This window comes from Triticum aestivum, chromosome 2D (assembly GCF_018294505.1).
Source record: "Triticum aestivum cultivar Chinese Spring chromosome 2D, IWGSC CS RefSeq v2.1, whole genome shotgun sequence".
Taxonomy (NCBI): Eukaryota; Viridiplantae; Streptophyta; class Magnoliopsida; order Poales; family Poaceae; genus Triticum; species Triticum aestivum.
The window spans coordinates 86,096,377-86,120,237 of record NC_057799.1 but is presented as its reverse complement, the minus strand read 5'-3'; positions in this window follow the sequence as shown (position 1 = coordinate 86,120,237).

The window sequence follows — 23,861 nt, the reverse complement described above, 5'->3', positions numbered from 1 at the left end:
GTTATGTGGCAGATGGGAATTTGTTAATGTCCGGTTGTAGAGAACTTGACACTCGACTTAATTAAAATGCACCGACCGCGTGTGTAGCCGTGATGGTCTCTTTTCGGCAGAGTCCGGGAAGTGAACACGGTTTCTGGGTTATGTTTGACGTAAGTAGGAGTTCAGGATCACTTCTTGATCATTACTAGCTGGCGACCATTCCATTGCTCCTCTTCTCGCTCTTATTTGCGTATGTTAGCCACCATATATGCTTAGTGCCTGCTGCAGCTCCACCTTATTACACCATCCTTTCCTATAAGCTTAAATAGTCTTGATCTCGCGGGTGTGAGATTGCTGAGTCCTCGCGACTCACAGATACTTCCAAAACAGTTGCAGGTGCCGATGATGCCAGTGCAGGTGACGCAACCGAGCTCAAGTGGGAGCTCGATAAAGATCTTGTTAGTTGTGTTGTTTCTTTTCATGTTGATCAGTAGTGGAGCCCAGTTGGGACGATCGGGGATCTAGCAGTTGGGTTGTCTTCTTTTATTTTGGTTCCGTAGTCGGACCTATGTGTGTATCTTGAATGTTGTATGATTTCATTTAAGTATTGTGTGAAGTGGCGATTGTAAGCCAACTCTCTTTATCCCTTTCTTGTTCATTACATGGGATTGTGTGAAGATGACCCTTCTTGCGACAAAATCTACAATGCGGTTATGCCTCTAAGTCGTGCCTCGACACGTGGGAGATATAGCCGCATCGTGGGCGTTACAATATATCTCACCCAAACTAACAATACCTAGATCCAGCTGTATCCATCCTTCAACACATAACCAAGAAACCTTCGGAAATCATTTACCTCAACCTTCGAAAAGCATCCGTTATACTAGTTATGGCAATACTCCCGAACTCCCGCCCTTTTATTCAAGGATTCGGATTTCTTAATCAAGTATCATTTTATTGATGGAAGCCTCTCCATCCTTTTCCGTCAATGTTCTTATCCGGTGATTTCCCAGGAAGATACTAACGGAGCTTCAAGTTTATTATTCTTCGTTCTTTTGCTTTTCCGGTGGACTAAATTCAAGCCTTCAATGTTGGTCACATTCCTTTCCTTGTTTCAAATGTTTTTCTCGTACCGGTGCACCTCTTAATCTTCTACTTCTCGCTATTCAATTGTTCCGGAGTGATGATGATATCTCTGAAGATTCGTGTTTCCACTCCGCATCAATTCTAACTATTTCGAGGTTGTTACCTCATTCAAGCCATTTAATTCAACCGGTGCAATCTCATTTTCAAGTAATCATTTCAACGGTGTTTCTTTTGAGTGGGCCCTAACCCACAGGTTATTTTTCCAGGATCTTACCTGACTCATCTAATTCTTTTCGGAGCTATTCCTAAATTCTTTTCGAAGTTTGACGTAAGAATGATTTATCATCAGTCATATTTCTTTCTCCAAGATCTTTCAAATTCTTTTCATCGTTGGTACAACCTTTCTAATTTTCATCCCGGAGTATCTCAACAATTCATGGTGGTGTTTCTCGTCGTCATTCTCAACATTAGAAGACCGAAGAAGAATTTCTCTTGAATCTTTGTCCGTTCTCTTGAAGATTCATGGTTCTTACTTGTTGCCATCCTCTCAAATTGTTTCCAATCGCGCAATTCTTTTCTTACCCATCCGGAGCATTTCAGAGTTGTTTTCATTTCTTGATCATCCAAAGGCCATCATTTCAGAAGATTTCTTCGTTCTAAGTTTTCAGCTTCGTTCTCCAATTATTATAAATTGATGGCTCTTCGTTCATCTCCATATTCTCCTAGTGCATCGTTCAAGTATCCTGTAGTCAGCTCGTGATCTATTCGTTCTCATGTATCAAATTCCCTCGAGTATTTTCGCGCGCTCTTTAATTCTTACGATGATTCGTTCTCTTTTCTTCATTCATTTTCAATTCTTACAGTGGTTCGTTCAAGATTCCTTTTCATATGTCCTCATATTAATGTATTCGTTGTTTCAATCCTACTGGTGGTCCCATCAAGACCTTCTCAAGTTTGCGCTATATCTCTCTTAATCCTTTCTACGGGAATAAGTAGTATGCCAAATCCGTTGCTTGTCATCAATTTATATTGGTGAAGGATACGCACAACATAATTCTTGTTCTTGTTTCATCCAAGTGATTAATTCCTTCTTCCGGAGTTCGTTCATGTTATCAAATTCTAGGTTCCAAGTTGTTCATCTTTTCTTTCCGGAGCTCCAAGTTATTTCAATTATACCATTTCAAAGCTTCATCTAATCATTGCAAGGCTTCTCCCGGAGTTCTTTTCAACTTTCCCTTTCGTTTGATCATTCTTTTATTATCGGAGTTCTTCATGGAGGCTCTACATGGTGGTTCATCAAGGATTCTTTTCATTCTTCAATTGTTCTTCAAGATTTCTCTTGGAGTCAAGATACGCCAAGCTATACTCTAAAATAAACATGGTGCTCAACACATGTTTGTTTTGAGAAGTTCAAGCATTCTTCATCTTGCATTCCGAAGTGCAATTCTTTCTCTTATCTTTTGAGGTGGTGTTATGTCATTCTTGACAATTTGAGTTCGCGTTTCACGATTCACATGTTGTCAAGAATGAGATATTTTAAATCCACCAATCTCTTCGTTGGATCTATCTTGTGTCATGTTTCACCTAAAGCCTTCCCTAAGGAATGTTTCTATTATGGTGCTTATCAATGATCCAAGTTTTCTCCTATCCTCTCGGCGAGAGAAGATTTCATCTCTTCGTTGATCTCAAGCAAGCAATTGTTTTCGTTAGTGGAAATTTTTTTACCTCATGTTTTGAGATGTCTCCATAAGCCCACGAGGATCATATCCTTTTGTTGTTGGTTTTTTCCAACAACTCCGTTATAACCTTCTTGGAAGGATGCTTTCCAAGCTCATTTGTGGCAGAAGTTGTCATTTTCTTCTCCGCTATCTTATTCCGACGATCTATCTTCTATTCGTTTTCCGGAGGCTTTGTGATGTTGCTCTCTTCGACCAATCATCTTGTTTTGTCAAGATCATGTAATTTTTCCTTTCTTATCCGTTTAGCCGGGGTGTCGTGTTTTCATTCGAGTTCTCTCTTCTTATCAAGTTTTGCCTCCCTTCTCAACCGGAGTGCTGTCTGAAATCTTTCTTACCCCTTGTGCCATTCTTTCATTAGTTACGGAGGTAGTGTGTTGGTATATTCATCGAGTATCCTCTCATCTTGTCGAGATCATGTTCAATTCCTTCCATTTTCAGTCGGAGTGCTGCCCAAATTACATCATTCTCATTCCTTCTTTATCTTGTTTTAACCGGAGTGTTGTGTCTATCATTCCTCTTCTAACCGGAGTCTCACCCAAGTGCTTTCATTTTGCCAAGTCCGTATTCTACCCCTTCCATTTTCCAACCGGAGCATTATCGTAATTGATCTTTATCGTTCCTTATACATCTCGTTTCAACCGGAGTGCTTGCTTGTACTTCTTGTCCATCTTAACCATTTTTGTTTGTTTTTCAACCTACAAGGTTCTTGTAATGGTCCTTGTTCCTCTTGCTGAACGGAGTGTTGTAAATTTTGTTCACCTCTGTCGTGTCATTTTTTCAAGCTTTGCGACCTCTCAAGGTTCTTTGGTTTCTCTCGTTTATCAAAGAAGCAATTTGTTTTACCTCTTCCTCTCCCATTTTTCTCCGGTGCCATCCTAGATCTCGGGACGAGATCCTCTCGTAGTGGTGGAGTGTTGTAACGCCCCGAGACCGACGCTCCAGACGCCTTCCATATATTTCGTGTTCGGCGTGTGTTTTATTTGTGTGTTGCATTCATCATCGCATCTTTTGCATTGCATCGGCACTCTGTTGCCGTCATTGTTTTCAAACTTGCATCCGCTCGTAGTTGCCGCGTCGCGCCTTGCGTTCGTTGACCATTCTGAGTCTAACCGGATTTTCGATTCTCTCTTGTCTGACCGTTTGACCCTCTCAGCACAACCACCCACCCCCTCGCGCGCGTCCGAAAGTTGTCCCGTACCTGAACAGGTTTGTTGTTACCGTTGGATTCGGATCATCCCCAAACATCTACAAAACATCACCGTTTTCTTCATTGGACTTCCTAAACTATATTTTCTCAGCCGTCCGATTTTAATCAGATGTACCCCTTTTTTCCCTATATAAAGACCCCTAATCTAAATATGGACAAACCCTAACTTCTAGGGAGATGTCCCATCCATCCTCCTACCCGCCGCCACTCTCTACCAAATCCCCCTCGGGATCCATCGAGCCAACCAGCCACCACCGACCCTCTTCCTTGGATCCATCTCCTCTCGATCCACCTCGGGATCCCCTTCTCCTCGTTCCTCCACCCACCAAAAGGACCCCGAGCAGCCAATCCACCCCTCGCCGAGCCTCCGAGCAGCAGCCGCCTCCCCGTGCGCGCCGTCACCCGTTCGTCCCCGATGGATCCGCGAAGCCGCCCGTTCGGGACCTCGTCAGCCTCCTGCTCCTTCGCCGCCCCGCGTCCCGCGCCATGGACGCCCGTGCGAGCTTCCAGTGCCGCCTCATCCTTGCTCCACCACCATCTCAGGCAAGTTCGGCACTTCCCCGACCCATTCAGGCCAGTCCTGGCCCTTTCCCTCGTCGGATCCGGGGATTTCCCCTCGCTCCCATCTGCTGGCTGACCTCCTCTGCATCTCGTGCCAAGGAGGCAACGCTCGAGCCCTGTTCGTCTCCAGGTCGTCGTGCCTCCTCCTCCCGTCCTTCTCCTGCTCGCCTTCTCTCTGCTTCCCTTCATCTTTTCCCTCTCTGAATCCTCTCTCTGTCTTTTCCTTCTTCCAGAAACAGCAACAGCCACCGCCCTCCTTGGAGCTCCCATGGCCGACGCCTCAAACTTGTCTCCGTCGGATCCGCGCCCGCGTCCTGTTCCTGGTCGCCTCCACCTGGATCCGTTCCACCTCGCCTCGCCGTCCCCGTCCTCAAGTCCGGCCGTGGTCATCGCCCCCTGCATCCTCTGCTTCGAGCAGGAGGATGACCGCATGTCCGCGCGCGTTGACCTCCGCTGCCGCTCCTAGCTCCTGGAAGGCCCAGCCGCCTCTCCGCTTCCGGCCCGAGAGCCCGATGTGAGCAGCCACCCAAACCTGTTGCACTGTTGGGCCAGTTAGATTCGGCCCAGTTCTTGTTTTTTTTCCCTCCGGCGATTTTAGTAATTATCCGAGGATTTACAGTTTTGCAGAAAAACCCTTGATGTTCATGCATTAATAATTAATGAACCGTGCAGCTTTTGTAAATAATTTATATATGAAAAATGTCTAGAATTTCATCTAGTTTAATTATATGCCACTTTCACCCATGTTAAAAATTGTTTAAAATGTTGTTTGATTAATTTTGCTCGAATAATATGTTTAAATGATTTATTTCATAACTAATTAACCGTAACTCGGATTTTAATAAACTTTATATGTAAATGGGGTAGAAAAATGCCTAGTTTAACATGGTGCACTTCATTTTGCTGTTTAACTACATTAAAATTGCGTTTATGGCAGAACAGTACCAAATCAAAATATGCACATGAGGATTTTCCGGAATTGTTGTTCGTTGTTCCGGCCTCATTTAAACTTGCCTAAATAGTTAGTTTACTTATGTTTCACCTCTTGCCATGTTTAACAACATTTAATATTGTTGGGCACATAAATGAGAGAGAACTAAATAATTGATGTGGTGTTTCGTCAATATGCAACTCGTTGCATATTGAGCTCCACTTAATTTGTAGTGTTGTTTGTTGCACTTTGCCATGCCATGCCTCATTAAGCCGGACATGCATCATACTTGATTGTGCATCATGCCATGTTTCTGTGATGGTTGTTTACTATGTTGTTTGTTTCTTTCCGGGTTGCTTCTCTCGTTACCTTCGGTTTCGTTCCGGAGTTGTGAGGATTCGTTCGACTACGTCCGTTTGTCTTCTTCATGGACTCGTTCTTCTTCCTTGCGGGATCTCAGGCAAGATGACCATACCCTCGAAATCACTTCTATCTTTGCTTGCTAGCTGTTCGCTCTATTGCTATGCCACACTACCTACCACTTGCTTATCAAGCCTCCCAAATTGCCATGAACCTCTAACATTTGTCACCCTTCCTAGCAAACCGTTGTTTGGCTATGTTACCGCGTTTGCTCAGCCCCTCTTATAGCGTTGTTAGTTGCAGGTGAAGATGGAGGTTGTTCCTTGTTGGAACATGGATTTTATGAACTCTGTTGGGATATCACAATATCTCTTATTTAACTAATGCATCTATATACTTGGTAAAGTGTGGAAGGCTCGGCCTTATGCCTGGTGTTTTGTTCCACTCTTGCCGCCCCTAGTTTCCGTCATACCGGTGTTATGTTCCTTGATTTTGCGTTCCTTACGCGGTTGGGTGATTTATGGGACCCCCTTGACAGTTCGCTTTGAATGAAACTCCTCCAGCAAGGCCCAACCTTGGTTTTACCATTTGCCTACCTAAGCCTTTTTCCCTTGGGTTCTGCAGACTCAAGGGTCATCTTTATTTTAAACCCCCAGGCCAGTGCTCCTCTGAGTGTTGGTCCAACCTGTCAGTCGCCGGTGGCCACCAGGGGCAACTCTGGGCTCGCCTATCGGGATTTGTCGGCACATTCGGGCGGCTTTGCTGGTCTTGTTTTACCATTGTCGAAATGTCTTGTAAACCGGGATTCCGAGACTGATCGGGTCTTCTCGGGAGAAGGTTTATCCTTCGTTGACCGTGAGAGCTTATAATGGGCTAAGTTGGGACACCCCTGCAGGGTATAAACTTTCGAGAGCCGTGCCCGCGGTTATGTGGCAGATGGGAATTGGTTAATGTCCGGTTGTAGAGAACTTGACACTCGACTTAATTAAAATGCACCGACCGCGTGTGTAGCCGTGATGGTCTCTTTTCGGCGGAGTCCAGGAAGTGAACACGGTTTCTGGGTTATGTTTGACGTAAGTAGGAGTTCAGGATCACTTCTTGATCATTACTAGCTGGCGACCGTTCCATTGCTCCTCTTCTCGCTCTTATTTGCGTATGTTAGCCACCATATATGCTTAGTGCCTGCTGCAGCTCCACCTTATTACACCATCCTTTCCTATAAGCTTAAATAGTCTTGATCTCGCGGGTGTGAGATTGCTGAGTCCTCGCGACTCACAGATACTTCCAAAACAGTTGCAGGTGCCGATGATGCCAGTGCAGGTGACGCAACCGAGCTCAAGTGGGAGCTCGATGAATATCTTGTTCGTTGTGTTGTTTCTTTTCATGTTGATCAGTAGTGGAGCCCAGTTGGGACGATCGGGGATCTAGCAGTTGGGTTGTCTTCTTTTATTTTGGTTCCGTAGTCGGACCTATGTGTGTATATTGAATGTTGTATGATTTCATTTAAGTATTGTGTGAAGTGGCGATTGTAAGCCAACTCTCTTTATCCCATTCTTGTTCATTACAAGGGATTGTGTGAAGATGACCCTTCTTGCGACAAAACCTACAATGCGGTTATGCCTCTAAGTCGTGCCTCGACACGTGGGAGATATAGCCGCATCGTGGGCGTTACAATATATCTCACCCAAACTAACAATACCTAGATCCAGCTGTATCCATCCTTCAACACATAACCAAGAAACCTTCGGAAATCATTTACCTCAACCTTCGAAAAGCATCCGTTATACTAGTTATGGCAATACTCCCGAACTCCCGCCCTTTTATTCAAGGATTCGGATTTCTTAATCAAGTATCATTTTATTGATGGAAGCCTCTCCATCCTTTTCCGTCAATGTTCTTATCCGGTGATTTCCCAGGAACATACTAACGGAGCTTCAAGTTTATTATTCTTCGTTCTTTTTCTTCTCCGGTGGACTAAATTCAAGCCTTCAATGTTGGTCACATTCCTTTCCTTGTTTCAAATGTTTTTTCGTACCGGTGCACCTCTTAATCTTCTAATTCTCGCTATTCAATTGTTCCGGAGTGATGAAGATATCTTTGAAGATTCGTGTTTCCACTCCGCATCAATTCTAACTATTTCGAGGTTGTTACCTCATTCAAGCCATTTAATTCAACCGATGCAATCTCATTTTCAAGTAATCATTTCAACGGTGTTTCTTTTGAGTGGGCCCTAACCCACAGGTTATTTTTCCAGGATCTTACCTGACTCATCTAATTCTTTTCGGAGCTATTCCTAAATTCTTTTCGAAGTTTGACGTAAGAATGATTTATCATCAGTCATATTTCTTTCTCCAAGATCTTTCAAATTCTTTTCATCGTTGGTTCAACCTTTCTAATTTTCATCCCGGTGTATCTCAACAATTCATGGTGGTGTTTCTCGTCGTCATTCTCAACATTTGAAGACCGAAGAAGAATTTCTCTTGAATCTTGGTCCATTTTCTTGAAGATTCATGGTTCTTACTTGTTGCCATCCTCTCAAATTGTTTCCAATCGCGCAATTCTTTTCTTACCCATCCGGAGCATTTCAGAGTTGTTTTCATTTCTTGATCATCCAAAGGCCATCATTTCAGAAGATTTCTTCGTTCTAAGTTTTTCAAATGAAGTGCATGCAATGCCATGCCATGCAGTCCGTGAAGTGACTTTCCAATCTTTCTGTGTCTATTTTCAAATGGCATTGCATGCAGTGACTATACTATTCCCTTGTGCGGTTCAACCAAAATTGCGGTCACTTTGTGTGTTTGCCAAATAGCAGCGGGCAGACATCTCTGTCTGCACAAATATCAAGCAGCTAGTAAACATATACCCCACCTTGTATTTTCGGTTTAAACATGTCTCTTCCGCTTAGCATCTGTCATGTTTTGCACTGGACAATTTGATACAGTCATGTTTTGCCCTGGACAATTTCATACTGAATTGATTTGCTTGTTCAGAGCAGAAATATAGCGCCTATTCTTCATCAGACCAAGGATATCCATGTTCGGAGTGATGGAAGAGGTGAAATCGATACAACCGAAATTGAGCATCCAATCATTGAATCCTGTCCTGCACCTCCAATGTAGATCCACCCTGCCAATAAATTCACATGCAAACCACCAGTATTACTATCTAATGACAGTACAAAAAGAGTAGCAAGATAGTAGAAAACCATGTACCTTCTTAATGAACAACTCATAGTGACACCAATTGGATATAAAGGTTTGGAAGAAAACATGCTCCTAATGTTGAACCAGTTGGACTTTTTGTGCAGTTCCACTAAAATCGAGCATCCCTGTTTGAATAGATATTGAAAGTGTGATTACTATAAAGTGGCACTAGTTGAAGCATAGACTCACAAATATAAGCATTCCAATTTATTAATGGGAAAAGGTAGCAAGACTGTTTCTAACCACCTGTTTGAAGGAATAAATAAGGCAACAACGGCTGATGTCAGAAAGGCATATATAGTTCTTTCTGAAAGAATGATCGATTCCTGACCTTTCCTCTTCTTTTAAGCATATTTTGTGCAGTTCAACTAAAATAAAATGCCATCACCGCCTTGACAATTCAGTGACACTGTACAAAAGGAAATGACTTAACATTACATCATGATGTCAGGTATGTAGTCGACAGGCATTAGAGACAAACTTACAGACCTCCTCCGATAACATAATGAACATTAATTTTAACAAAGGTGTGACTAGCTTTACCGGGATAATTTGAGTGAACTCTACACCCTCTGTTCCTTAATATAAGACGTTTTCGCGGTTCTGTTTAAAGTACCCAAACGTCTACTCCCTCCGTTCCTAAATATTTGTCTTTCTAGAGATTTCAACAAGTGACTACATACAGAGCAAAATGAGTGAATCTACACTCTAAAATATGTCTAATACATCCGTATGTGGTAGTCCATTTGAAATGTCTAAAAAGACAAATATTTAGGAACGGAGGGAGTAGTATTTAGAAAAACAGGTAGTAGTTTTGTTGAGCACATATCTGGGAAAGCTTGCCACACTTTATTTATGTCCATACGCTAATGCAACACCATTCAAAATTTCGAATACTACAAATATACACTAATCCAGTGGCTAGTGCAATAGTAGAGTAGTTATTTTATTACAGGGTACAGTACAATGGTTTTACTGAACAGATTTCAATAAACTCTGGCACTGGAAGATTTCTATAAGAATTAACAATACAAAATGTAAAGGTAACACGTTTCAGCATTGGTATACTAGTTGTGCAAGAGCATTAAACAAAATACAAAAGTCCGAAGGTAACTAGCATTATTAACTAATGACAGTATAAAAAAATTGCAAACCATGTACCTCCAAGGTAAATATCATTTCGAACTCGGGGGGACCTTAAAAATTGCTATCCCAATCTTGATAATCGATCAAACATAAAAACTTGATCGAACGAATCAAGAGAACAGCCGGAGGAGGAGGTGCCCATTCTTGACCTTTCCTCTTGTCTTCATAATTTTTTGTGCAGTTTAACCAAAATAAAATGACATCAGCGCCTTGGCATTTTGGTGACACTGTACAAAAAAATTAACTTATCTCATGAAAGTGAGGTATGTAATCTATAAGCATTAACAGTGCAAAAATCTGAAGGTAGTAACAAGTTTCATCATTGGTATACTGGCTGTGCAATAGCATTAGAATGCCTTAGCTGAAAAATCTTTAATACATCCACAATCAACAGCTAACCCTAAAATAATCCAGTGACATTAAATGGCATTGCTTAAATTTATCGGTGGCATTAGACTGAGTGCGGCATTAGTTAAATGTGGCATCACTTTAGCAGTAGCATTGCTTGACTTGACTGCTGGCGTTATACTAACAGCGAAAAAGTGACAATAAGAGCATGGGAGGCCCATTCGAACAGTGGGCGCACCAGTACGATGTACCTCCACGGACGCATAGAGTGGTGAGGGAGGTATGGTTGCTCAGAGCAACAAATATCCACGCAGCATATGTGGATTACGTCCCATTTTTGTTATGTTTAGCCACCTTTTTCCTATGTGAGGACAACAAACCGATCGACCTGGTCTCTCTATTGCATTGTCATGCCTTTCTACCCTTCTTCAACCAAGAGACACGAGACTCATTCCTTAGCTACTGATTTTCCCCTTTTCAACATAGATGCGGGTTCGATGCCTACTCTCTTGGACAGTACAGTCTCCCTTCCTTTCCTTATTCAACCCAGACATGGATTAGTCTGCATGAAGTAGGGTTTCCTTTAATAGTGCAAATTAAGGTTTTCGTCTGCGTGACCAGCAGAGTAGAGGACAGCAAATTGGGAAGATGGTGGAGTGGAAAAAGATCCACATGCAACGACATGGCAGATGGGGCAATAGAACAAGGGTATGGTTCGAAAAGAGGTAGCATACCTGAGGGTCGGCGGGAAGTGGCTTGGGGACGGAGGCCATCCCGCGCGGGCGCTAGGTCTGAGAGGACGGCCTTGTCGTCAGTGCGTGACCTCGCTCACCGACGATGAGTGCGTCAACGCTGCACGTCCTTTTCTTCCCCGACGGATCTGTGACCACCGGTGAGGAGGGAGAGAGAGGTCATCTTTTTTACATCTGGAGAGAGGGTGATAGTGTGAGAAGCAAGTGGGCAGCCCTTAGCAAGAAAGCTCTGAAGCTCCAGCATATATATCTTTTTTATACTACTAGTACTAGAGGTGGAGTAGTGGTAGAGTAGTTTATATTTTCAAAACTGAACGGCATGCCATTAAAAAAATAAAGTCGAGAAATAATGCGGCACCTCGGGCCAACGCGGCCAGATCGCATTTTGCACGAGAAATTAACACCATGTTTCATTGACATGTGGTCCCGTTCCAACATGTCAGTGAGACGACGGCGAGTCCTTTCGTACAATTTCCGAAAGGACGTGTAGGCCGGGGCACCTCTTCGTGTACCGTGGCAAACTGGCAACCGTCCACCAACTCTTCGCCTTTCCCTCTCGATTTGAAATGCTGTAGCACGCTCTTCCTCCCTCCTCCATTTGCCTCCACCCTTCCTTCTGCCATTGTTCGATCGTCTTCTCCATGGAGCGAACAAGCCGGAAACGACCCTGTTATTCTTGCCCCGATCTGAAAGATGACGTGGTGGGGGAACTCATTGATCGGTGCGACGTCATCACCTCGGCTAGCATGGCAGGTTCGTTCAAGAACATTCTAGACTCAATTAATAACATCATTACAAGGAACCCAAGGGTCCAGGAGCGGTTTGATCTCCCTTATCTTCTTCGCTATAAGCCTGTTCGCATGGGCGCGGACGACGGAGGCCTCGCCTTGTGCAAGTTGATGCTGCTTGATAATGATACATGTGATGTCAAGATGCCATCGCTTAAGGGTAAGGTCTGGGCTGGCGCAAATGGAGATTGGGTTGTTTATATTGGGTACAATTGCGAGTGGGAACTTGTGAATGTGTACACTTGTCAGCGGATTCCACTTCCAAAAATCTCAGAGTGCCCTGAGGTTGAGCACACAGATGATCTACGTACGTTCAAATACGATCATGGTGGCTATCGTCTACAGAAGATACCAATTTGTCGAGTTCCCAACCGCTCTTGGAATTACGAGAACTATGAAGTTGTTGCTATATTCGACAAGCTTGTTGCCATTGTTACTGATTCCACGGTTCGTCCATGGACATTGCTCGAAAATCAGTTTCTATACACGGATGATGAGTACTATGATGCAATTAAATACGAGGATCTTGTGTTTGCTACCACCACTCGTGGCATTGTTTTTGCATGGGATCCTCGTTGTTTCGGTACGTTTGTCTTCCACCGTAATTATAATTGTTTCATCCACATGCATGCAGGTTAGCAAGTTTCCCTTTACTAATTAACCTTCTTCTTGTGTTTCCAAGGTCCTGTGAACATTCCACCACCTATACTTGAAAAAATTTATAACCAAGGGGGAGATGACGATGGTGATGATCACGATCATGAGGACGAGCAGGACTTATATACTCAGTGGCGGCTGGCAACTAATTCTGATGGATCACCTCTTCTTGTCTGTATACAGTGCACTGAGATTGTTACTACTAAGGGAGCACGTGTTGTCTCCCATGGTCGCCCTCTCCGGACCTATTCCAACACCCGTTGCAGGGTATTCGGGATGGATACTCGTGTGCTAGCGCCAACACCTTCTCCCTGGTACAGTATTGATAGTCAAGGAGAAAACTCGCTCTTCCTTGGACCAAACTATCCAATGATGGTTAAAGGCGATCCAGCTGCTGTTGACACAACGTTACTACCATTTATGAGAAGCAACTGTATCTATACGTCGGACATTGCGGTGGTTCCCTACCCTGGTCGTGATATAGTAGGTCGCTTCAGCCTGGATGATCAGTCCTGCGTTCGTCTCGAGATTGACAGTAGCTGGCCATTCCCAGAGAATCACTTGTGGTTCAAAGCAAGTGTTTCCAACGCCGAGGATTGGTTGAGTTGAAGTTCATTTCATTGCTTGTTTTTTGTTGTGTGATGAAAACTTTAGTATTTATAATGTATCCTCATTGTCGTTGTGGGTTGATGACTTGTTGTATGTAATAAAATGATATGCCTGTGATAAACTTACTAAATTTATGAATGACTTTCGAGTCACTTCTCTGAGTGGGTGCTGCGACGAGGCAAAAAGTATTTTCCGAATACATAATTGTACGTGCATTGCAAAAGGTTATCGGATGAGGCCAATCAACAATAGTACACTATTTGTACTAGCTTCACATGCTGCACTATCTCTACGTCTACGTACGTAATATAACAAGTTTTAAACTTGAGACCAGCCACCCATCCTCACACAGAACACCTTTTAACCTAGCACAGACTCCAGGAAATTTGGCCATAGTGTGAGGTGGGCCATATGTTAATGTGTTCGCTGTACGTAACCAGCACCTCGAATCCTCGATAGTACTACTATAAGTAGTAGGAGTAGTAGGGTGGCATGGGCCAGAACAAGCATTCACGTCCAGGAGTACGGCACACGCCACCAGCATGACTTCCATCTGACACCATATTTGTTGGAGTCCGTGCTACAGCAATCTCTTCAACCTCGTCGTTTCTCTAACTCAGCCATCGCGCGGCAGGCGAGGTGGGGGTTTGCCGATAGTCGGTTTCCTCAACTGTGGTCCCACTTGTAAGGCCAACTCCAACGCACAACCCCAAATGGACCTCCATTTTGACAGGATTCTGGCCGTTTGGGTAGGGCAATGGGGTCGTGTCCGGGCCATTTCTCGGATGCGGTGGCCGTGCGTCGAACGCGCGGACGCATCCCGGCCGCGTACATTTTTCTTTGCAAACACGTATCTTTTTTTCATCATTGATTTTTTGGTACATGGAAATACATCACCAAAATTTTGACTAGAAAAACAAGAACCACAAGAATACATTTTAGAAGATATCCAACTTCCATAACTGCTCCTGTAAGTTGGATTAGTGCCTTCTCGATGCATTCATTGTTGATTTGCGGAGGCTCGATCCTGCGTGCTTCTTTCTTCTTCGAGTGTAAAGAAGTAGACGTGTCTAGCCTCTATTCTATCAACAAGTGCACTAGTCTCATCTCTAGCCTCTATGCTAGCTAAAAGTGCTAGAACATCTACTAAATTGCGCTCTATCAATATATCGTTGTACTCTTCGTCCCAATACCAAAACTTGCATCCATTCTACACAATAAAATTTTAAGTTAGCACAACTAGTCTAATCCGAGAGCACAACCGAAGATTTGGTCGAGTTCTTCCTCCTTTTGCTGACACGTGGGACATCCAGCATCCAGGTCGTGTCATGCAAGGAAATAGAGTGGTAGTTGAAGCCACGTGATGTGCATCTTGGGTTAAACTATAAATAGAATCTTATTACTCTTGAGTAACTCCAAAAGCGGCCACCGAAGATCTTTATTGGATTTGTTTTTCATCACCAGCACATCGAGGTGAAAGATGTGCAGGTTCAGTGGGTCCTCTTGCGTTTTCACTGACATGTGGGACCGCATATGAGCAAACCGACGATGGGCTCCGTGCGTCTGCTAGCTGGCTGAGAAGAGAGATAGAGGAGGGCTGAGCACGGACTCCAGGAAATTTGTTCTACGTAACCAGCACCTCGATATAGTGGGGTGGCATGGGCCATAACTAGCATTCGTGTCTAGCAGTACGGCACACGCCACCCACACGAGTCCCATCTGACACCAATTTTCTTGGAGTCCGTGCTACAGCCATCTCTTCTCCCTCCTGTTTTCTCAGCCATCGTGAGGTGGGCGGGGTGGGGGTTTGCCGATAGTCGGTTTGCTCAACTGCGGTCCCACTTGTAAGTGAAAATGCAACACAACACGCATTCCCCCTTGAGCGGCGTGCCGGACCAACCGTGTGGGGGTGCGACGCGAACACGGCATGCTTTTCCTTTTGAACTTGTAACTTGTAAAATTTGGTTTTGCTCCATGGCGCGACCGATTGATAGAAATAACGATTTTCCCTAGAGTAATGAGAAGTTTGGTTCTGGCGCGGTTCATGTGTGGAGTACGTAGGAAAAGTATGAAGTTGATGCGAAAGGTAAGATAATTACTAGTAGTACCATATACTACTACATGGATTTGACGGAAAGATAAAGATACATACGGATCCATCAACGACATCCTCACGCCCTAGTGCACCGGGTCACCAACCGAGGTGTGAGGAGCAGCGGCGTTGGCAGCAAGCTCAACGTGCTTCTGAACAATGTCGTCCAAGGTTGCCCTGCGGTCCAAGAAGGCCAGCGTCCTATCGTCCTCCTCTTGCATGTAGTAGTCCTTGTGCACGATTTGCACGTAGACGTGGGTGATTACGTCAATGGTGTCTTGCTGCGATAGGCGCTGCGCGGCAAGCGCGACCTCGAGGCGGACATTCTCCGGCGCGACGGCTGGCAGTCGCAGGGCCACCAGTGCATCGAAGAGGTCACCATAGAGGCCGTTGAGGGTGGCAGGCATCGCAGAGCCTGGGCACGTGGGCTGGAGGCGTACATCAAGGTCGTCCGCGATCTTCTTGACGACGGTGAACTTGTCGAGGAAGCCGACGAGGACCTCGTCGAACAAGGAGGCGAAGCTGTCGTCCAAGCGGCCCCTCGCCCTGGCGGCCTCAAGCACTACCTAGAGACGTTCCTCGGTGCCGGGCCGCAGGCCGGCGTCGTGGACCATCTGGCACAGCCAGCTGATGCTCGCGCTCATCGCCTCCATGGGTCTAGCTTCTAGTCAACTGATCTTGCGATTGGAGTGATCACTCTTGCCCTTGGGTGCGTAGGTGCGTAGGATTTCGTAGATTGGACTGGCGGGAGCCTTTATATGAGAAGTGCAGACTGCGTTGAATTCACATGCGTGTTGGCCATCTACTCCTCACCCCTCTACTGCACCTGTGTTTGGTTGTATGACAGGTTGGCCAGCCACCCATTGGGCCCACGTGTCATACACCCAAAGGCAGGTGCAGTAAGTCAATGAAGCTGCATCCCCCTCCGTGCCCGTGCATGCTTTCAATGACTTGAGACTACCAAACATCACATGCAGTGGTTAGTTCATTGCATGTAATCCTATTAAGTAGCAAAAAGACATTAAGTTATCTCGCCGATAGGAATAAAACAATACACCATGTATTTATTTACAGAGGGAGTAGTACATTTTTTGTGACATGCATTACTAGATATTGCTAGTCAAATACTAAATCAGATGGACGTGGTAGTACTATTAAATCCAGACGGTGGTGCTAGTAGTAGTAGTAGTAGTAGTAGTAGTAGTAGTAGTAGTAGTAGTAGTAGTAGTAGTAGTACCAATGTAGTAGCACTGTACTACCCGTTGGTCAAATTATTACGTGCTGCTCCTCACAGTGAAGTGACAAGACCCTACGCCGGAGATGACACCTGAGTATAGGCGCCGTGTTTGGCATACCATAGTCAGCCTCACCGTCTGCAGTCACTATCATCATGGCTGTAGACCTAGCCTACTTACAACTAGCCGTGTTCGACATAATTTCCCGTGCGTAGATGCCCGTGCATTGCACGGAACACCAAGATTGGGGGGTGGACGGCGCCGGCAGCGCCCATCGCGCCAGATTTTTCCATGGCCTTCTAGATGTGGTGGGGAGGAGATAAGGCTGATTGTGAGAGACAAGGAGTTGTTTGTAAATAGGGAACAAGTGTGGGCATCTTTTTGCAAAACTGGAGAAGTTTGGTTTGTATGCGTCAGATCTAGATCCGACGGCTATTGGTGAAAGATGGAAGGCACAACATCATCACCAACTCAGGACCTGTTTGATTCGCAGGATTTTGAAAACGCAGGAATAGGACACGGCAATATTACAAGTTTCAAACTGATATTACAAATGTTAGGAGTAATGTTGCACCTACGAAGAGGGAATTACTAGGAAGTTTACGTAAGAACTTTCGTTACTTTAGGTGGATGCAGCATTATCGTACAAACTAAAATCCACCGCCCTGACAAGTCACTAATGGGCAAATAAGTTTTCGAGTCTCTGGCCACTTGATGTTTCAAAAACAAATTCAGCTTCTGCGAAGACTTTGTCATTTAGGCTTAGACGCTTGCGGTGATCAGCACACCATTCATTGTTGCACCAAAGAACGCCAAAACTCATTACCTTGAGCACACTTGCCTCCAAAACAAAGAACCTGGCCAATTTAATCTCAGATGTACTGCCTCGGTAGTCGATCAAATCAATTTCTGTAAGATGGCGATCAAGGCATTCGATGAGATTGTTATAGTGCAGCACATTTTTCACTTTCGGGTCTTTTTGATCTGCAAAAGAAGAGAACATATTAGAGCAGCTGGCTGTATAAGATTGCCGTGTCATCAAGAGGTTCCGAAATCATTCGCTCATACGATAGGGTTGGCTGGCTAGTGATATTTTTTCACTCTCTCTCTCTTTCTCTTTCCTCTCATTTACCTAGGAGTACGTGAAGAGCTTGGGCATTTGTTGCCTTCCACTATGTGGTCGATGCCATATTTCGCAAAAGTATGCCACATAATACGCATCGATGTCAAATCAAAAGATTTTGGCACCGCTCTCGCGATGTGAGAGAGTTGGCACCGCTGTTCACACAGACCCACATGTATAAACAAATCAATCAAACCAACTACACCAGCCTCTCACTCTCCCAAGCAAGACTTTTTTTATTGCCTCAGTCCTCTCTCTCTCCCACGCAAGTGTTTTTTCATTGCGTGAGTTAATTTGGCACCGGAGCAAAGTAGGTGATCCAGATTGGGGCACCAGGTGAGCAATGGAGGGGCATCGATGCCAAATGCATCACAAGTGAATTTGGCACGTGTTTTGGCCTACATAGTGGAGGGCCGTTATAGCCCACTTTTGTACTACCTCTTATTTAGTATAAAATTTTGACCATAGATTTACGTAAGAAAATGCCAATCATGTCACTAAAAATTACACCATTTGAAATTATGTTCAAATACGAATCCAACGATATAGTTCTTAGTGACACACATTAACATTTTGTCAGTTAAATCTATGGTCAAATTTTAATACTACAAAATAGGAAGAGTAAACCAGGATGGAGGTAGTACTTGCTCTTAGGGTAACCATAGAGTTACTGGAGTAGTCTAAGTTACATTCCACTATGACTAGCCTAGGCTACTATAGTAGTACAACAAAAAAAGATGCAGGTGATCACGTGAGAAAAATACTAAAAACGTTTCTTTCAGTGCAGTGCGTAGATGCAGTTTTGAACACTACACTTGTCATCGTAATTTGGGAAAATTACGAAAAATTTGAGCTACGTTGTGATTACCGTTTACTAATAGGAAAGAAGTTTCACCTTGATGAGTAGCTTCTCCATGCACGGAAAGCATGTAAGGAATCCAACAACTTGATCCAAATTGGGGCCGATAGATTTTATTGCCAAGATCTTCACTGTGCGCATAGACTGAGTCAAGCTTGTGGGAATCATTTTCTGGAAGACGGTCATAAATACATCAATAAGAAATTTAAAAATGTGAATTTCAAGAAGACGAAGAAGAAGACGAGTGCTGTATGCTACCTCTTGAGCACTGCGTTGGTTTTCCCTTGAAGAAGAAAGGGTGATGCAGTAAATCAGCGTAAGTATTTCCCTCAGTTTTTGAGAACCAAGGTATCAATCCAGTAGGAGACCACGCACGAGTCCCTAGCACCTACACAAACAAATAAATCCTCGCAACCAATGCGATAAGGGGTTGTCAACCCCTACACGGTCACTTACGAGAGTGAGATCTGATAGATATGATAAGATAATATTTTTGGTATTTTTATGATAAAGATGCAAAGTAAAATAGAAGCAAAATAAAAGGCAACGGAAATAGCTTGTTGATGGGAGATTAATATGATGGAAAATAGACCCCGGGGCCATAGATTTCACTAGTGGCTTCTCTCATGAGCATAAGTATTACGGTGGGTGAACAAATTACTGTTGAGCAATTGACAGAATTGAGCATAGTTATGAGAATATCTAGGTATGATCATGTATATAGGCATCACGTCCGAGACAAGTAGACCGACTCCTGCCTGCATCTACTACTATTACTCCACACATCGACCGCTATTCAGCATGCATCTAGAGTATTAAGTTCATAAGAAGAGAGTAACGCTTTAAGCAAGATGACATGATGTAGAGGGATAAACTCATGCAATATGATATAAACCCCATCTTGTTATCCTCGATGGCAACAATACAATACGTGCCTTGCTGCCCCTACTGTCACTGGGAAAGGACACCGCAAGATTGAACCCAAAGCTAAGCACTTCTCCCATTGAAAGAAAGATCAATCTAGTAGGCCAAACCAAACCGATAATTCGAAGAGACTTGCAAAGATAACCAATCATACATAAAAGAATTCAGAGAAGATTCAAATATTGTTCATAGATAAACTTGATCATAAACCCACAATTCATCGGTCTCAACAAACACACCGCAAAAGAAGATTACATCGAATAGATCTCCAGGAGAGAGGGGGAGAACATTGTATTGAGATCCAAAAAGAGAGAAGAAGCCATCTAGCTAATAACTATGGACCTGAAGGTCTGAGGTAAACTACTCACACATCATCGGAGAGGCTATGGTGTTGATGTAGAAGCCCTCCATGATCGATGCCCCCTCCGGTGGAGCTCCGGAACAGGCCCCAAGATGGGATCTCACGGGTACAGAAGGTTGCGGTGGTGGAATTAGGTTTTTTGCTCCGTATCTGGTAGTTTGGGGGTACGTAGGTATATATAGGAGGAAGGAGTACGTCGGTGGAGCAACAAGGGGCCGACGAGGGTGGAGGGCGCGCCCAGGGGGTAGGCGCGCCCCCCTACCTCGTGCCCTGTTGGTTGATGTCTTGACGTAGGGTCCAAGTCCTCTGGACCATGTTCGTTCCGAAAATCACGTTCCCGAAGGTTTCATTCCATTTGGACTCCGTTTGATTCTTTTTCTGCGAAACTCTGAAATAGGCAAAAACAACAATTCTGGGCTGGGCCTCCGGTTAATAGGTTAGTCCAAAAAATAATATAAAAGTGTATAATAAAGCCCAATAATGTCCAAAACAGAATATAATATAGCATGGAACAATAAAAAATTATAGATACGTTGGAGACGTATCAAGCATCCCCAAGCTTAATTTATGCTCGTCCTCGAGTAGGTAAATGATAAAAACAGAATTTTTGATGTGGAATGCTACTTGGCATAATTTCAATATAATTCTTCTTATTGTGGCATGAATGTTCAAATTTGATATGATTCAAGATAAAAGTTTAATGTTGACATAAAAACAATAATACTTCAAGCATACTAACTAAGCAATTATGTCTTATCAAAATAACATAGCCAAAGCAAGTTATCCCTACAAAATCATATAGTCTGGCTATGCTCCATCTTCCCCACACAAAATATTCATATCATGTACGACCCCGGTTTTGGCCAAGCAATTGGTTCATACTTTTAACGCGCTTCAGCCTTTTCAACTCTTACGCAATACATGAGTGCAAGCCATGGATATATCACTATGGTGGAATAAGGTATAATGGTAGGGGTTATGTGGGAAGACAAAAAGGAATAAAGTCTCACATCAAAGAGGCTAATCAACGGGCTATGGAGATGCCCATCAATTGATGTTAATGCAAGGAGTAGGGATTGCCATGCAACGGATGCACTAGAGCTATAAGTGTATGAAAGCTCAAAAAGAAACTAAGTGGGTGTGCATCCAACTTGCTTGCTCACGAAGACCTCGGGCATTTGGGAAGCCCATCATTGGAATATACAACCCAAGTTCTATAATGAAATTTCCCACTAGTATATGAAAGTGACAAAATGAGAGACTCTCTATCATGAAGATCACGGTGCTACTTTGAAGCACAAGTGTGGTAAAAGGATAGTAACATTGTCCCTTCTCTCTTTTTCTCTCATCATTTTTTTATTTGGGCCTTTTCTCTTTTTTTATGGCCTCTTTTTTTTATTTAGTCTGGAGTCTCATCCCGACTTGTGGGGGAATCATAGTCTCCATCATCCTTTCCTCACTTGGGACAATGCTCTAATAATGATGATCATCACACTTTTATTTACTTACAACTCATGAATTACAACTCAATACTTAGAACAAAATATGACTCTATATGAATGCCTCCGGCGGTGTACCGGGATATGCAATGAATCAAGAGCGACATGTATGAAAGAATTATGAATGGTGGCTTTGCCACAAATACAATGTCAACTACATGATCATGCAAAGCAATATGACAATAATGGAGTATGTCATGATAAATGAAACGGTGGAAAGTTGCATGGCAATATATCTCGGAATGGCTATGGAAATGCCATAATAGGTAGGTATGGTGGCTGTTTTGAGGAAGATATAAGGAGGTTTATGTGTGATAGAGCATATCATATCACGGGGTTTGGATGCACCGGCGAAGTTTGCACCAACTCTCAAGGTGAGAAAGGGCAATGCACGGTACGGAAAAGGCTAGAAAATTGTGGAAAGGTAAGTGTGCGTATAATCCATGGACTCACATTAGTCATAAAGAACTCATATACTTATTGCAAAAATTTATTAGCCCTCGAAGCAAAGTACTAATACTCATGCTCCTCGGGGAAGGGTTGGTAGGAGTTAATCATCGCGCGATCCCGACCGCCACACAAAGGAAGACAATCAACAAATACTTCATGCTCTGACTTCGTTACATAACGGTTCACCATACGTGCATGCTACGGGAATCACAAACTCCAACACATGTATTTTTCAATTCCACAATTACTCAACTAGCACAACTATGATATTACTACCTTTATATCTCAAAACAATTATCAAGCATCAAATTTCCCATGATATTAATTAAAGAAAATTTCCATGCTATTTTAAGAACTCTCAAAATAATATAAATGAAGCATGAGAGATCAATAGTTTCTATAAAACAAATCCACCACCGTGCTCTAAAAGATATAAGTGAAGCACTAGAGAAAAAACTATATAGCTCAAAAAATATAAGTGAAGCACATAGAGTATTCTAATAAATTCCAAATCAAGTGTGACTCTCTCAAAAGGTGTGTACAGCAAGGATGATTGTGTTAAACTAACAAATAAATACTCAAATAATACAAGATGCTCCAAGCAAAACACATATCATGTGGTGAATAAAATATAGCTCCAAGTAAAGTTACCGATGGAAGTAGACGAAAGAGGGGATGCCTTCCGGGGCATCCCCAAGCTTTGGCTTTTAGGTGTCCTTAGATTATATTGGGGTGCCTTGGGCATCCCCAAGCTTAGGCTCTTGCCACTCCTTGTTCCATAATCCGTCAAATCTTTCACCCAAAAGTTGGAAACTTCACAACACAAAACTCAGCAGAAAATCTCGTAAGCTCCGTTAGCGAAAGAGAACAAAAGACCACTTAAAGGTACTGTAATGAACTCATTCTTTATTTATATTGGTGTTAAACATACTGTATTCCAACTTATCTATGGTTTATAAACTATTTTACTAGACATAGATTCATCAAAATAAGCAAACAAAACACGAAAAACAGAATCTGTCAAAAACAGAACAGTCTGTAGTAATCTGTAACTAAAGCAAACTTCTGGAACTCCAAAAATTCAGCGAAACTAGGATGACCTAGAAAATTTGTTTAGTGATCAGCAGCAATTGGAATCAATATTTTATCACGTTCTGGTGATTTTTAACAATTATTTTCGTGAACAGGAAGTTTCTGGAATTTACAGCAAGATCAAATAACTATCATCCAAGAAGATCCTATAGGTTAAACTTGGCACAAACACTAATTAAAACATAAAAACACATCTAACCGGAGGCTGGATCAAATATTTATTCCTAAACAGAAGCAAAAAGCAAAGAAACTAAGAATAAAATTGGGTTGCCTCCCAACAAGCGCTATCGTTTAACGCCCCTAGCTAGGCATTAATAATTTTAATCATGCTCACATGAGAGACAAGAATTGAAGCACAAAGAGAGCATCAAATAGCATGTGACAAACACATCTAAGTCTAACATACTTCCTATGCATAGGCATTTTATAAGCAAACAAATTATCAAGGCAAGCAAAAACTAGCATATGGAAGGAAGAAGAAAGAGACGATAGCAATCTCAACATGACGAGAGGTAATTTAGTAACATGAAAATTTCTACAACCATATTTTCCTCTCTCGTAATAATTACATGTAGGATCATAAGCAAATTCAACAATATAGCTATCATATAAGATATTTTCAACACGATCCACATGCATGCAAAGTTGACACTCTTCCGAAATAGTGGGATTAACATTAACTAAAGTCATGACCTCTCCAAACCCACTTTTATCAAAAATTTCATAAGATTGAATATTCTCCAAATATGTGGGATCTAAAGTTGACACTCTTCCAAACCCACTTTCAATATTATTGCAAACAATATTATCAATCTTATATTCATCATGGGGATTAAATAAATTTTCAAGATCATAAGAAA